This window comes from Topomyia yanbarensis, chromosome 2 (genome assembly GCF_030247195.1).
Source record: "Topomyia yanbarensis strain Yona2022 chromosome 2, ASM3024719v1, whole genome shotgun sequence".
Taxonomy (NCBI): Eukaryota; Metazoa; Arthropoda; class Insecta; order Diptera; family Culicidae; genus Topomyia; species Topomyia yanbarensis.
In genome coordinates this window covers 155,685,262-155,701,891 of record NC_080671.1, presented here as the reverse complement: position 1 = coordinate 155,701,891, position 16,630 = coordinate 155,685,262, and the positions used below count along the sequence as shown (strand labels likewise).

Here is a 16,630-nt window from a genome sequence, read left to right as displayed (position 1 = left end):
GGGATATTTATCGTTTTTATGAAGGTATAAATAAGGGACATATAGGGGAAATCACGAGTTGCCAGCATATCTCGGACTGGTACATTGGGTGGTCTACCTCGGGCCCGAAGGGATTCCTTTAACTGAGACCTGGCGTCACAATACCCGGCGCATACCCAGACAACGTGTTCGATGTCGTGATAGCCCTCGTCACAAGCGCACAGACTACTCTCCGCAAGCCCAATACGCCGCAAATGCGCATCCAACGTGTAGTGATTGGACATAAGTCGGGACATTACGCGAATAAAATCCCGACCCACATCCATCCCCCCGAACCAAGGCTTCGTTGATACCTTTGGGATAATGGAATGTAGCCATCGTCCAAGTTCCCCGTTGCTCCACGAGGTTTGCCAACTGTTGAGCGTCCTCTGACGACAAATACTAAAAAAATTCGTTGAAGCAGATTAGTCTTTCGTATATGTCACCATTTAATGCGCCCACCTTTGCTAATGAGTCGGCCTTTTCATTGCCCGGGATAGAACAATGAGAGGGGACCCAAACAAAGGTAATCTGATAAGATTTTTCAGATAACGTACACAAGGACTCCTGTATCATCCCCAGAAAATACGGGAGTTGCTTTTTTGGCTTCACCGCACGAAGAGCCTCGATAGAGCTGAGGCTGTCCGAAACGATGAAGTAGTGATCTGTGGGCAGAGTGTCAATGATCCCAAGGGTGTACTGAATTGCAGCTAACTCTGCGACGTAAACTGAAGCGGGATCATTGAGCTTGAATGAAGCGGTGATAGTATTGTTGAAGATACCGAAGCCAGTGGACCCATCGAGATTTGATCCGTCAGTGTAAAACATTTTGTCGCAGTCGACTTCTCGGAATTTATTATAAAATATATTGGGGATCACCTGCGGGCGTATATGGTCCGGGATTCCACGAATCTCTTCCTTCATGGATGTGTCGAAGAATACAGTAGAATCAGAAGTATCTAGGAAACGGACACGGTTGGGATTGTACGAAGAAGGATTGATGCTCTGTGCCATGTAGTCGAAGTACAAGGACATAAAATGGGTTTGAGAATTAAGTTTGACGAGCCTCTCGAAATTTTGAATTACCAACGGGTTCAGAATGTCGCATCGGATGAGCAATCGGTATGAGAGTTCCCAAAATCGATTTTTTAGCGGAAGAACGCCCGCCAGCACTTCGAGACTCATCGTATGGGTCGAGTGCATGCAACCCAAGGCAATGCGCAAGCAACGATACTGGATTCTCTCCAGTTTGATGAAGTGTATGTTCGCAGCGGAGCGGAAACAGAAACACCCGTACTCCATCACCGACAATATCGTTGTTTGGTATAACCTGATCAGGTCTCCTGGGTGAGCACCCCACCATGTTCCAGTTATTGTTCGGAGAAAATTGATCCTTTGTTGGCATTTCTGTTTCAGATACCTAATGTAACATCCCCAGGTACCTTTAGAGTCGAACCAGACCCCGAGATATTTAAATGTGAAAACCTGGTTGATCGTTGCACCCATTAATAAAAGCTGGAGTTGCGCCGGCTCACGCTTCCTAGAAAAAACAACCAACTCAGTTTTCTCCGTGGAGAACTCAATACCCAGCTGAAGAGCCCAAGCAGACAAATTGTCCAAGGTATTTTGTAATGGTCCTTGCAAGTCGGCAGCTTTGGGCCCTGTAACAGAGACCACCCCGTCGTCTGCAAGTTGCCTTAGCGTGCATGAATTGGCAAGACAATCGTCAATATCATTCACGTAAAAATTGTAGAGCAGGGGACTTAGACATGAGCCCTGGGGAAGACCCATGTAGCTAAATCGCGATGTTGTTTAATCGCCATGCGAAAAGTGCATGTGCTTTTCAGACAACAGGTTTAGCAAAAAGTTATTTAAAATTGGTGAAAGACCATGCTGGTGCAGCTTCTCTGACGGAATGTTGAATGTTGAAACTGAGTCAAAAGTTCCTTTAATATCCAAGAAGACTGATGCCATCTGCTCTTTGTTAGCATAGGCCATTTGGATTTCTGTAGAAAGCAACGCAAGACAATCATTTGTCCCTTTGCCATTGCGGAATCCAAATTGTGTATCTGACAGTAAGCCATTTGTTGCGACCCAGTTGTCGAGCCGAAACAGGATCATTTTCTAGAACAACTTCCGAATACAGGACAGCATTGCAATCGGTCGATACGAGTTGTGGTCGGAGGCCAGTTTGCCTGGTTTTTGGATGGCTATGATCATCAGTCATGAGGGATCATGTTACCCTCAAGAAACTTGTTAAATAAGTTCAACAAGAGCCTTTTTGCAGTGTCAGGCAGATTTTTCAGCAAATTGAATTTGATTCTGTCTAATCCTGGGGCGTTATTGTTGCATGACAAGAGAGCAAGTGAGAACTCCACCATCGAAAACGGTGTTTCGTTCGCGGTATCGTGAGGAGACACGGCGCGGTACGTTTTCTGTACCGGGGCAAAGTCCGGACAGATCTTCTTGGCGAAAGCCAATGTCCAGCGGTTTAAATATTCCACGTTCTCGTTGGTACTGTTTCGGTTACGCATACGTCGAGCCGTGCCCCAAAGTGTGCTCATCGCTGTTTCTCTCGTTAACCCGTCGACGAACCGGCGCCAATAACTGCGTTTTTTGGCTTTCATTAGATTCTTCATTCGCCTTTCTAACGATGCGTACTGTTGATAACTAGCAGGTAACCCATCTTCCCGGAAGGCCTTATAGGCAGTGAACTTTTCCGCGTTCAACTCTGATCACTCTTTATCCCACCACAGTGTGGGAGGCCGTCCTTGGGTATTCGCGCCGGGTACTGGTTTAGTCTGAGCTTGATTCGCGCCGTCGAGAATCAAGCCAGCCAAAAACCTGTACTCTTCCTCCGGAGAAAGTTCTTGAGTGGATTAGATTTTAACGGATATCGCGGTCGCGTAACTCTTCCAATCAATGTTTCGTGTGAGGTCATACGAGACATTGATTGTTTCTGATGGTCTTGAACCGTTAGCAATTGAAATCACGATAGGAAAATGATCGCTACCGTGGGGATCAGGGATCACCTTCCACATGCAGTCTAACTGTAGCGATGTCGAGCAAAGCGATAAATCCAACGCGCTTGCGCTTGCTGGTGGTGTAGGAATCCGCGTCATTTAAGATGGTCATGTTGAAATTGTCGCTACGATCTTGGATTAATGTTGATCTATTATCGAACCATATAAAATTTTATGTGGGTCGAGGTACTTTGTACAATTCAATGTATACATTTTTCTGATTAAAATATTTTCCAACAGAAGTGTAGGCAATATGTTGAACCCTCTAAAAGGCAAGCTATAATTATGACTTCAAGTACCATTGCACCTAAGATCCAAAGAAATCAAATGCCTCTTTTTTGTTCTTTTAAAAGTGAGAAAATCGAAAGCCCGAAACACGCTCGATCATTTGTATTTCAAATTACAAGTTCATTGAAACTAGAGAACTGCAAATAGCCGGGCCTCTGAGACTCCTTGCTTTTTTGAGGGTTAAACGTATTTCGAAACTATACCAATGAAAAGGACAAGAAAAGTAAATTTGGCATTGTATGAAGCAACTTACATATAAATGTAATTTTCTCGTAATACTATTCGATTCAACATCATTTCTAGTGGTGAACTCCCAAAAACATCTTATTTAAAACACATTTATCAACAAATTTATTTAAAACATATTAAGAATGGAAAATTACTTCGACGAAAAATCACAAAAATAGCATTCTATTCGTCCCAAGGACTTGTTCGGAAACCAAAAATATCATTTTGATGCCACATGATTTCAAAATGCATGAAAGGTCGAGGTCTTATGTCAAAGCAAAAATACAAATTTTGGGAAAAAAATTGATACCTTGGTAATGAAAAATAAAATAAACAAAAGTTTCCTGAGGACAATTTTCGAAAAAAAATCTTTCTTGGGAATGTGTAGCACCGTGTAATGCATTGAATTGAAATTCAATAAAATAAATATCCTAATAACATTCAGGCTGTTACTAGGGATGAAATTCTATAGTTTGTGAAGTAAACAGCGATTCAATAGCTTCAATAAATTACGTGATTGCGTTCCTAAGCAGCATACATATTCGAACAGTATGGCCTGGAATGACTAATTTTCCGGAGCACGTTTCCAAACTCGCACCGTTTGAACACAGTAGCTAAAAGCAATACCACCAACACTGTGTTGCGCGAGGCAATTGTTTTATCGCGAAAAACTTATCTATGAATTATCTGCTTGTTTACAAAACAGAAGGGAAAGTTGTGAAAATAGATGACTGTTTGTGTATTTCTCAACAACCGCTATTTTGGTCGATCGGAAGAGCAAATTTTGCTGCTCTTCTATCAAATTACTCGTTTTAGTTAGAAGCTACTTTCGGTTGGTGGGCGTAAATGTTCAAACTGAACGTTGCTATCTAGTAAAAAATTGCAGCGTTTTCTGCCACAATGATTCCACAATTCCCCAGTTTTTTTGACTTAACGGAAATGAAACTCGAACAAATCATTTACGAGCAATATCTCAGAATAGGTATATTTTAATTGTACAGTTTTTATAAACTATTTTGTACCGATTCTGTTTAATTTTCAATTATATTTCATTTAAAAGTACGTTTCTTCGCGAAAAATCATTATATCGAAAAAATCTTGCGCACACCGTTTCTTGTTTTCTATGGAATATGAAGTAAAAAGTCTATTGTAAAGTAATGAAGTGTACGTTGCGAAAGTTGAATTACCGACCGTGAACCGACGGAAAGATACTGCTCAGCTTATGATAAAATCACCGAAAAATCTTTAATGAGCTTCGCAATTAGTGTTCTAAATCCCATATTACAGGATTTTTTACACATAACATAAAATAGAAAAATGAATACTTAATGGCGATCAATAGATCTGTATAAATAAATAATAACTTCTTCAAAATAGTTTTAAGATTACTCGCTACATTGTAAAAAGCAGCTACTACACGACGAATGATTTGAAACAAAAACGCAATCAAATTATGTCTGTATTTTTTCGACCAAGCATCAATATTTTTTCCATCTAAATGAAACATAAAAATGTTTGACAGAAATCGTTCAACTGAGAAAATCTAACAAATTAAACTTCCACCGAACAGAAAATAAAAAATCTCATTTAAAATCCATTTCGTCGAACAAAGCCAAAAGGGGGGCGACGAAAACCAGCACGCCAAAATGGAGCAACTATCAAAAACTTTGCTTTACAACACGTCGTTGCTCTGCTTTGATTGAGCGAGAGAGAGAGAGAAGAAAAAAATCAAAATCCCGTTTTTCTCCAGCTTCCGGTCGATTAAAATTGCAACGCGCGTTCCCCCTCAGTTGCCGGGTGGTGAATGAGTCAAGGCTGTGGCAAGTCTGACATCAACGATAGTAAAAGACCAGGGAGATGCTTCCGGCTCGTTTGAAGCGGGGCAAGGAAGCTGTTTAGCTGAAAAAAAATTTTTTTTTCTTCCCAAGAAAGTTTATTATTGTAAAAAGAAAAACGTTCGAGTTGCGAGGGACGTGCAAAAGCAAACGGATCGCGATGATGAACTGTTTCCATTTATTATGATGACGAATGGTTGTATTTTATTTATTTCTATCGTTTATTCACGTTCCGATTTGGGTGCAGCTCATTGAATAGCTATACGCTTGAGGGAGTGAACTGTACCGCGACTCGGTATGATAACGGTGCTTCATATAATGTGGATATCAATATCATTATTTGTGTTTTTCATAGAAGCCAATGAATCACGAAGGGGAAGAGAAAAAATTATTCACATCGAAGCAAAATTAATAAAAGTTAATCATTCGTTGAACTGTTTTAAACTTTTTAACAATAATATAATTTCTACAGAATACCTATATAAAATGTTCGATTTCACCGCGGAAATGAAAATATGTCACGGTCTTGACCTATACGCTATGCCGCATCGTCAGATAAAATATAGGCAATCGTAGGTGTCCAAGTCAGCGACCAAAACGAGTAATATCCGTAAAAACTTGCCCAATAAAATCGTGGCTTGTACCAGAGCGAGCATTTATAACCGTTCCTATTGGTGTATCTGTCACTGCCACTTCCTTTGTATTTATTGGGCAATCTGCCATCATTGGTGATGGCGAAACAATCGTTCTTCAGCGCGTGGCTCCTGTCGCTGCTTATCTAGTGGTTTATCGAGTAAAAAGGCACCACGTAGGCAGTTTGCCGTCTTATCACTGTATCCTCCACGAAATGGATTGGAGCATTTTTTCTGAACACTAAACCAGTTGCCAACGAAGTATGTATCTATCAATTGAGGAAGTAGAGCGTTGTTATCCTCCGGTTCGCTAGATAGGCACCTTACACAACACAGCCGAGTGGAGTTACAGCGAAACCGTAATATCTAAAAAAAGGGCTGGATTGAAATTTTTGCTTGTTCTGAGCGACATGGAAATTTGCCGTTCGAGTAGCAACTTGATTATGAGTTAAGGGGGAGGGTAAAGGTTTCAGTGTAAAAAAAAACACTTTTTTTAGATTTTTTTAGAACGAATTTATCAAATCTTTTGTACCTAATAATTTATCATTTCAATAACATTCTGTAATTTTGCTGTGGAAAAATATCGACAAACGACTCAGTGACGAAGCTTTTTGTAGAACGTCTCTGGAAAAACATGATTTGCGGTGTTACCTGGCGTTCAAAAACTACCTTACCGATTTCTTGCAAACTTTCCATTGCATACCCCTACGTTGAGTTTTTGAGATTAAGGGGGTTTTTAGTCATAAAAAGGCGGAAGTTTTCTTGAAAAATAGAAATTTTTATTTAAAATGAGCAAAAAAATCCTTAATTGAAAATTTTTCTCGAAAACTTGAAATACACAACGAAGATCAGCACTTTATGTCTAATGGAATAGAAGAAAAGGGGATTTTGCCAAGTTATCCCAACCGCCTATTAAACCCAGGCTCCCCTACTATGCCACAGTGCGACGAGCCTGCACTTAAGTCCATATAAGAATGTTATGTGATATTCTCGCTAGAGCTTCCATCCCGGGAATTCATTTCCCGGGAATACCGGGATTTTTGGATTTCCCGGGATTCTCGATTCCCGGGAAATTGTGTTTTCTCATTCCCGGGATTCGGGAATCCCGGGAAAAAAGATTTTTAATTTATTTCAAAAGGCTTAGGTTCTGCGAAAGAAATTCTGTAGGAAATATCTTTATCGGCAAACATTTGGAGTGAGCAGTGAATGCAGATGCTTTTCCAACTGATTTGCAGATCATTGGACTATATATCTTTAGGCTCGCTGATATGTTCTCATGATTTTTAGGCCTTGCTCAAAATACTACTAAAAATGTTGATATTTTCATGCAAAAATGGATTAATTTGCCGGCCGTTGTACCGAAGCATTTCGTTACAGTAGCGTTAGTGATGCGCACGATATCTCTGCAACCGAGGAGCCGATTGATCAGATTTTTAACAGTTCTTTTAATAGTTAGATCTTGAATAAATGCAATCAAATTAGTAATTGAAATGGCGGTAATTTCTTAAAAAAATCGATGAGTGTTTGTTTCAAAACTTGGGATGGTTTTTAGTGATATCATGCTTAACGCAAACGCTATTTAAAATAAAGAATGTTTCTAGAACGTCTGCAGAAATATTTGATCGGTTCATCGAATGCATATTTCGTCTAATTTGTTATATTGTAGGGGAACATGGGGAGACTTGACCAGGTTTTCAGCTAAAACTGCATAAATATCTAAAAAAGCCTTCAATCCCTCAAAAGTCATTGAGATATAATGTGTAAAGTTATTGTGCGTCTTCATGATTTTTTGCAGAATTTTTAACTTAATTTTTGAAAAGTTACAAAAGTTTTTCTGTGATCGTTTTTTTGGTCAAGTCTCCCCACTGCGGGGAGACTTGACCAAGGCATGGGGTGACTTGACCAAGGGAATTTTGAAAAATCATAACAGAAAATAATGACATAAAACATACTGTTAATATTTTCCCATATTGTCGAGATCCTTAGGTAGCATTTCGTTTTTTAATGCTTTTTTTAAGCATTAACTGTACTGTTTGCATTGCATGTTCACACGTCACGAAATCAGTCCTACTATTGCAAACTTTGTTTACTAATACTAAAATATAAAGACTTATGTTTGAGGTGGGATTTTTTTATGATGTAAATAACATTAACAGTAGATACCAAAGCATATTAAATATCATGAATTTTGTATCTTTCTTCAGCTAATTGCCACTTGGTCAAGTCTCCCCATAAAATGTTGGTCAAGTCTCCCCAACATTAGTTGTTGCGTTCAATGTCATGCAAATTCTAGTAATAACTATTCCAATGTTCCAATTTATGTAAAATCATTTCACTGCTTCACAAGGATTAAGATGGTATATTAGTACATTAATAGTAATTAGTAGTCGAGTAGATATGTCCATACAAACTTTGATAAAAAATTACATCATTTAATGCAAATTTATTAATCACGTAATATTTTCTGTAAGGAAAGGATTATTCATTCCAACCTTTTAAAATTACCTTAAGGGATCGAAACAAGCATAAAAATATTTTTGAAAATATTTTAAGAATCGAATAGAAGACGCCATAGCCAAAAATAGAATTTTGCGCTTGGGCAAGTCTCCCCATGTTCCCCTAACTGTAATATCTATAAATTTTTGGATGTATGAAAAGAAAGACATAATGCTGTAGATGTCCAATATCATGCGCATCCAACCTATTTGAATGTCGCTTTCAAGGATGCAGGAAGGATTTTTGCAGGGATAAGATCAAGCAATCCAGATACTCGCCCGTAACAGGAAATTGATTGTAGGCTTCATCGATCGCTGCATAATTCGTCCATTATCTGCTTGATTTTGATTCACACTTAATTCGGGATAATGCTGATCCTACAGCGACAGAAATTGATTTTATATATCACATTTTCTCATTTGATCGGAAATAACTGCACAATACCCTGAAGCAGCTTAATCGTTTCATTCAAGATTACCAAAGAAGGTGCTTTACATTAAATTGATCCATTGTATCAGAACAACGAATTCCAATTTTGGGCAGTAACTCCAGCAGCTGCGTTTAGTATATCGTCCCAATCGTATCCGTGATTACCAAAATTTACGTTATACATATACTGCCCATAATAGCATAAGAGTCCCATGTTGAAAAACAGCAAGCTGAGAAAAACGCTGTTCAAGATTGTCCCATCCATTGAGCCAAATGGATGGGACAACCATGTTTTGGTATTTTTTTTTATATTTTCTGAACAAACCCGGTAATCTTATTTGTGCAGTGTGATTCAGTGGTGATACAGAATACAATCCAACGGATAACTCATTTTCGACAAAAATCCACATGGGACTCTTATGCTTTTATGGGCAGTATAGTCAAGAAAAATCACAAGAAGTTGATGTTGTGTAAACTTATTGACGAGTTATCAAATGATTGAATAATGTGTAGGACACCAACGGCTTTTAGGACACATATACATGCAATCAAACGGGTTTGAAAACTTTTCAATTTATTCTTTTTTTTCTTTTTTTCTTAAGAAAATCATTCACCTTTTTCTTTTTCTTCCGTATTCCCGGGATCCCGGGATTTCCCGGGAAATTTATTATTTATTTCCCGAATCCCGGGAAGCTGAAAACCGTCGGGAAATGGAAGCTCTAATTCTCGCTAGTATTATTCTCCTATCAGCTGAGCCATCAGAGACATTTTTGCGAGATTTTAAGTGAATTGATTAAAATTAAAAAAATTACATCGTGAAATTGCCAAAAATAAGTCACTAGTTGGTTTTTAGATAACTGTTTGTGTTTAGATAACTGTTTGTCATGAATTTTCATTGAATTCGAACTTCTAATGCGATAACAACAACGATGCCCGTGAATGCCCGCGATCACATTTTACTCATTCGAAAGCTTTCAATTTTCTCTTTAAAATGAGTATATACCAGTTTTGCGAAAACTTGCGATAAGCAGTCAAAATATAAAAAAAGTGGGAATGGAGACGCATGGTTATTACTGATATTGAATTTGAATAATCACTTTTGATCAAGAGTAAGACGCCGAGTGGAAAGTATGTTTTTTAGATGGTAAAGGTATTAAAAATGTTTGGAAATCAGTAAATATTTTCAACCATCTGAAATAGGTTATAAAATGTTTCTGAAACTGTCAAATAGAGTGAATACAGTTGAGTTCCAGTCGTTTGGTGGGGCTAATTAGATCCGAATTTGCATAGCACTGATATAGCTTAAGGGTATGCGATATTATCCAAATAAAATAACACAATTTTTAAATGAACCATATACACGAAAAAAGGGGTTTGGATTTATTTTCATTTAAGATATTACATATGCAATCTAAGTAACTTAAAACACACCTACGAAAAAAACATTCCACTAAAACGCTCAAAATGTTTTGAAAATGATAAAAAATGTAATGTAAAAGCAAAATAGTCATTTATGAATCCCCATAATGAGATGTCAATTAATTCGTTTTAATATGGAAAATAAATTCCCAAATTACCATTGAAAAAAATCATTATAAAAGACAAAATACTTACTTTTGAGCCACTCCAATAAGTAGTAAAAATAATTTCTTTTTTATAATCACAATGGAAATTCAAAATATCTTTGAAAAAATTTTGAACCTTCACAAACATATTTATTGTTTGAGCCACCCTAACGCATAACGAAAATTTTTTTACATGTGTTAATATCAAAAACGATTTAGCATACGAAAATTGATATACACAAATTTTAAGAGCGATTTCGAAAAAAAATATTTTTGAGGCACCGTTTATTTTTGAAATGTTTTAATATCAAAAACGAATTCAGAGTATCAACATTATTTAAAATCGTCCTATATGAACCAATATGTCAAAGTTTGGACTTTAGTCCACCTTTTGTTCTAAGTCGTGCCATTGTGCTATGGTTTCGCAAAGTTTTGAAATATTTTCAAGGTTTCCGAACTTAGCGTAAATTGTGCGTTGTCGATTTACCGCGAACCTGTTACGTATAGACGGGAAGGAGCCGAAAAATTGAGATCGAACAATAAATCTGCGAATCAATGTGTTGTGAAAAAATGTTGATTTGCATGCAACGTGTGCCATATGATGGAAGAGGGAATACTGCCTAGTCTAATTTACGCAGTGCATATAACAAGACTGCTGTTGGATTGACTCTATTCGTTCTTCGTGCTTCTTCATATGGGGTGGCCAAGTTACACTACATGTGGATTCAGGCTGATCTTCGCTGGAATCCTAAAAACTTCTAGAACTTTGTCAGCTCGAAGTGAAAATGTTCTTCAAATCCTCCGACCAAGTGTATCGGCAAGAGACGTCTGCCTTGGATTTGCGTGAACTGTTTGCAAAGTTTTTCGCTTCTGAGAATACTATCTTCGGCATGGAAGCTGAAGCTGCTTCGATGGATGTTCCTAAAAAATCTGTGAAATTGAGTACATTTGTAATTACTCCCGATACGGTTGTTTCCGCTGTCAATAGGTTGAAAAAATCATATTCAGCGGGATCGGAAGGCATTCCATCTGTCATTCGTTTGAACCAGAGTTAAAAATAATCGAAGCTGTTTGTTGACGGCGGAAAATGAATCTGATGCCACTTGTGGCGAATAGACAAAAATAATCATTCGAAAATCCTTGTTATTCATTCAGTTAAATATCGTACAATAATATTCATTTCACTAATTATCTAGGCAAATGTTTTCAAATGCTGGTGAAGCATATAAAATAACAATTATCATCGACAACATTGTGCCAGAGCCTACTTTGATGCGTTTGATTCGTTGTTGCACGTTCGCTTCGTTTAATTAGGTTCTTTACTGACACAGTTAACCACACTTTTCTTGACAGTTCGCTTGTACTGTTTACATGGACTTAGAAAAATTTGTGGACGACTAGATTCGCTCAAAGCAAATCTCAAATTCATTGCTTTCGTTTCTCTTAGTCTCAAATTTGCCGAAAATAGCCAACAAAATCGATACAGTGAAATCTCAAAGAAGTCCATGTAAACGCGTTTTTACCCGGTAGATGGGCGAACACGTCCGGTATTCATAGAAGAGCAATAAAAATATCAATAGTAAATTATTTGTAATCATTCGTCTTATTAAATTATTGTGTGATGAAAGCGTAAAAAATGAAAACTTTATTTGATAGTTGACATTTGTTAAAACAAACGTTCTTAAGGGAATTGTCTACTTTGTGTACAAGTTAAAAAAGCGAGTTTTATTACTTGAATCGAGGAATACACTACGAAATATTGAGAAGCCAATTCAAAGTATGTTCGAAGAACAGAAAGCAATAGAGCGTCAAACAGGAATGCGAGCGCACGGACAAACGCATCCGTCCTCTTCTACGTTCTCTTCTTTACTGGTTGTGCTGGTTGTTGGCGTGGAGATACTGGGCGTGTTGTTGTTGAGTGAATATTTGTTCCTGTCAGAGCCGTAGATATTGATTTTGTAGCCGTTTGTGGTTTGGCTTAAGATAACGGTGTACTGTTTACAGCAGGGTTTTTTGTTCTTTTGCACAAAGTGTCCATGGTGTAGTGTCTTTATGCAGAATTAGTGCATAAAAAAATCTTCCATGGGCGCATAATCATTAATCAGTGTTGTCTAATGAAACGTCCCATTTTCGTTTGATCCTCATAAAATGGTTACGTATGAAGGAGTTTGTTTGTACGGTTTGTACTCACCATAAGAACAACGTTAGGGACATTTGGGAAAATGTGAAGTTTCAGCTGTTATGAAAAGCACTTCTCCGTATCTTGACATAAATTTGTTAATCGCGATGTCAGGGGTGTGTGGAGATAATTCATGTAAGCGTATCTCTGCACGTTTAGTAATTGTTTCACTAGCTGATCTTACAGGACATTTCCAAAAATCAATAGCAACACAATTCGTCTGCAGTCGTTTTTACTGTGTATCTATAGCGGAACGATTTTTAGTTTCTACTCTGGGCGAGATGAGAAGATAGACTGAGCTTAACTAACCGTTGAATAAAATGGCTAATTTTTATATTTGTGTATTGTTATAGCACGTACTAGTATTTTCCCTCTAAAAATGCATTGTGTTGAGATAGAACGGTGATTTTGGGTCTCACCAAAGATGCGTGTGATGTCTATAAGAACCCAATTATAATGTGCGAAATAAAGAAATCAAATCAGTTCAGCTCATGCGACAGCAGAAGTGCTCAATTGTCTACTGTACTCACAGTTGTTTTATATGCGTCTGATTACTGTGTTCTGTGTCTAAATTGTTGTCGCGTTCCACATATTCTAACAGCTTATTTATGTAAATAGAAAATCTTTTGGATTTGATAATTTTAAACGAGAATTTTGAGCTGCATCTGCTACCTTCTCGTTTTGCTAACAACAAAAGCCAAAAACTGCTCCGCCGCTACCAGCAAATAAATCAATCCATGTGTCGCTTTGTCTGCACAGTAGAAGCAAAATATTATGTTCCGAGCTACTGTGTCGAAAAAAATGAGTGACGATTACATGCAGAAAGTGGCCTTTTGCGGTCAAAATATATTCCTATTTACTTTTCGAGGCGTACCTTGAGACCTATTGTTAAAAGTACAAATGGAGCTAAAGATGGCCAATGTTTACACCATACAATTTCACCATGTTAGACATAGCGTGCTGATTATGTATCAGACCACCAACGGAACAGAAGCGTTTGATTCGCGAAACGAAATATATCCTCTCACTGTTAAAATACAAATTCTAAATCACTCCGTGGGTTGGAAGTATTATTCCTGCTATTGTAGCACCTGCAGATCCTATTTTCCTTACCTCTAACATTACCACTTCCCCAATCCTTCCCATCAGGGAAATGATGAAAAAACGATTCATGGCAAGGTACAGATCTCCGATCTACATGGGGAATGTGCCATTTGAGCCAGACGCTACTGATTCCTGAATACCCACAAATTTAAAAACTTGTAACTATGCGGCAATTTTACCCTATTTGAATACCGTGGAATAAGAAGCTGTCGAAATTCGCCTGTCTGGCACGCAATCTGTAGATGTGGCAATATGAGTCAACCGGAGTCTAATAGAAACCTCGGACTCACGAGTTTCCCATGGCTGAAGAGATACTAAGTCATACTGCACTAGACGACTTAGGTTTAAAAGGGCCCGACAGTAATACAAGCCTTGGGGTCCGACGCGGCTCTCGACGGCCCTGTACAAGCGAACTGTCAAAAATGAACACCCAGTTCATTTGTGACGTCACCGTAAAGTATTCAATAATCGGAGACGAATAAAAATCTGCATGGATGAACGGGCGGTTTGTTCGTTTGACGTTTTCAGCTGTGTCGCTTTATATTGAAAATAAATGTGGCTGAATAATATCAATTTTTATTCAATAATTTTGAATATTTGTAATTCTGGTTTGAACAAGGTGAATTTCTGATAATTTGGAAACATTCGTTCATGTTCCCTGTTTATAAGAGTGTCGGAATGTTAAAAACAACCGGGCATAACTTGACTATCTGCAGCATCCAAGATTGTAGTAAACACTTTCGTACTCTCGCGTTCGAAAAGTTAGATTTCAGTAGAAATAGTAGATTTCACATCAACTTGTATCACGCAGATGGAGGAAAAGGCGCAAATTGATGCAGTGTACACGGCCTTAAAAGCTGCATTCGACCGAATTGACCTCTGTATATTATTAGGGGAACTGGTGGTAAAATGAACACGTTAAGCAAAGTCATTATTTTCTAACTAATAAGTGATTGAGATACTACAATCACCTCATACGTTTCTTGTTAGACATGTTTTGTACATATTTGGTGAAAATATTTCGACATAAACACAAGTTTTCAAACATTATTCTTGATTTCAAAACATGTCCAAAAAAGAGACATGTTTAAGGCATGTGGGTAAAATGAACATGTGCTGGTGGTAAAATGAACACCTTCTAGTGACCTGCAAAATGTTCTGTATGTATGCAATGCTTAGCGTTGAAAAGCAATTTCCGAGCAATGCTGATGTCCCAGCGGCTCATGAGCATTGCATACACACAGGGTATTTTGTAGGCAAAAAAACTTGTCACGGAAAAATTAAATTTTCATGTAATACTAACCAATTTACAATTCTGTGACATGGAAACACATCTACAAACTTGGGGTTATCCATAGGTGTATAAAATTTAAGGATCTGTTGGACAACAGTGAAGATATAGCAACTTGAACTTAGCAATTAATTTTGAGGCTTGGTACTTGGAGCAGCAAGATGGATCATATTACCCCCACTACAACCTTTTCATTTTACCCCCTAAGACATTTTATTTTCTAACAGCCGTTCCGATTGAGCCGATTTGTCCTGATCCCTACTTATTGCTGTGAAATATCTGCAAGAGGTTCAACTACTGTCATGTAACACCATTTTCACAATAAAATTAAAATTTCACCACAAAAGACCTTATATTCTACATGCCGAATTTAACATCAGCAACAAAGATGAATTCCGATTTTGGTTTTCATCATATTTATTTCACATTGGACAGCTTTTTATCAAAAGAAATTATTTCAATATCCTTTGAATACTTGGCAGGTCACATTTCTGTGAAGTTTGTTCTAAATTTAACTAACATTGACTTGATTTAGCTACCTGTTCATTTTACCCCCCCCCCCCCTGTTCATTTTACCCACAAGTCCCCTAACTGAAGTTTCACGGCTGGGTGCGTTGCGGAATTTCATTAATGGCTTTTACTGCACTGACAAAGTCCTACGTATGCAGCTTGATTCTTGTGTTTCATGAAAACGCGACTCGAGACAGGACACAACACTTATTATTATTACAAACGAAAAAAGGATTTAATATAACCTTTTTGACAACCCGTTTCGGGCTTGATGTTTCCAATCTCAATTTACGAACAAATCTAGAGTGACTCATGGCAGCAACATGGGACCTCTACTGTTTGCATTATTCTTCAACGATGCTGCGTTGCAGCTTGGCGTGGGGTTCAAACTGGTTTACGACGATGATTTGAAATTGTACCTCGTAGCACTTCAGTATTCAAGAGCTTGTGGATACATTCGTCAGCTAGTGTCATTAATAACATTGCAAAATGCTAAGTTATAATTTTCTATCGCATGTTCAGTCCGATATGTATCGACTACCAAATCGATGGGCCCAGGCTTACTAAAGTTGATTGCGTCTGCGACCTCGACGTTTTGTTGGCTTTAATTTCGAAAGCAACCCGACAACTCGGCTTCATTTTTAAAACTCCGCCGGGATATTAGGGATCCGCTTAATATAAAGGTGTTAAATTATTCGCTGGTTTGGCCACTACTTGAAAATGCTTATTTGATTTGGAGTCCTCATCAGCTTACACGGAACTTACGGATTTAATGGGGGCAGAAGAGATTTGTCCTACTCGCACTACGAGATCTTCCATGGAGGAATCCCCTCGATCTTCCACCGTATCCTGCCCGATGTCGTCTAATCGGTCTCAACATACTGGAACAACGCAGAAAGTTTCAGCTAGTAGTATTCGTAGCAAAGCTTCTCAACGCTGAAATTGACTCCCCGGAAATCCTGTCCCTTCTACAGCCTAGATTCCACCGCCCAACATGGGTGACATCGACAATGTGACAAATGAAAATCGTCA

At 38.1% G+C, this 16,630-nt stretch overlaps 1 protein-coding gene across 5 annotated transcripts in view; it reads left to right on the top strand.

Moving 5' to 3' along the window:
- LOC131681821 (uncharacterized) overlaps positions 1-16,630 on the top strand; it is a 576,008-nt gene that overhangs the window by 439,985 nt on the left and 119,393 nt on the right. The gene's annotated exons all lie outside the window — the stretch shown is intronic.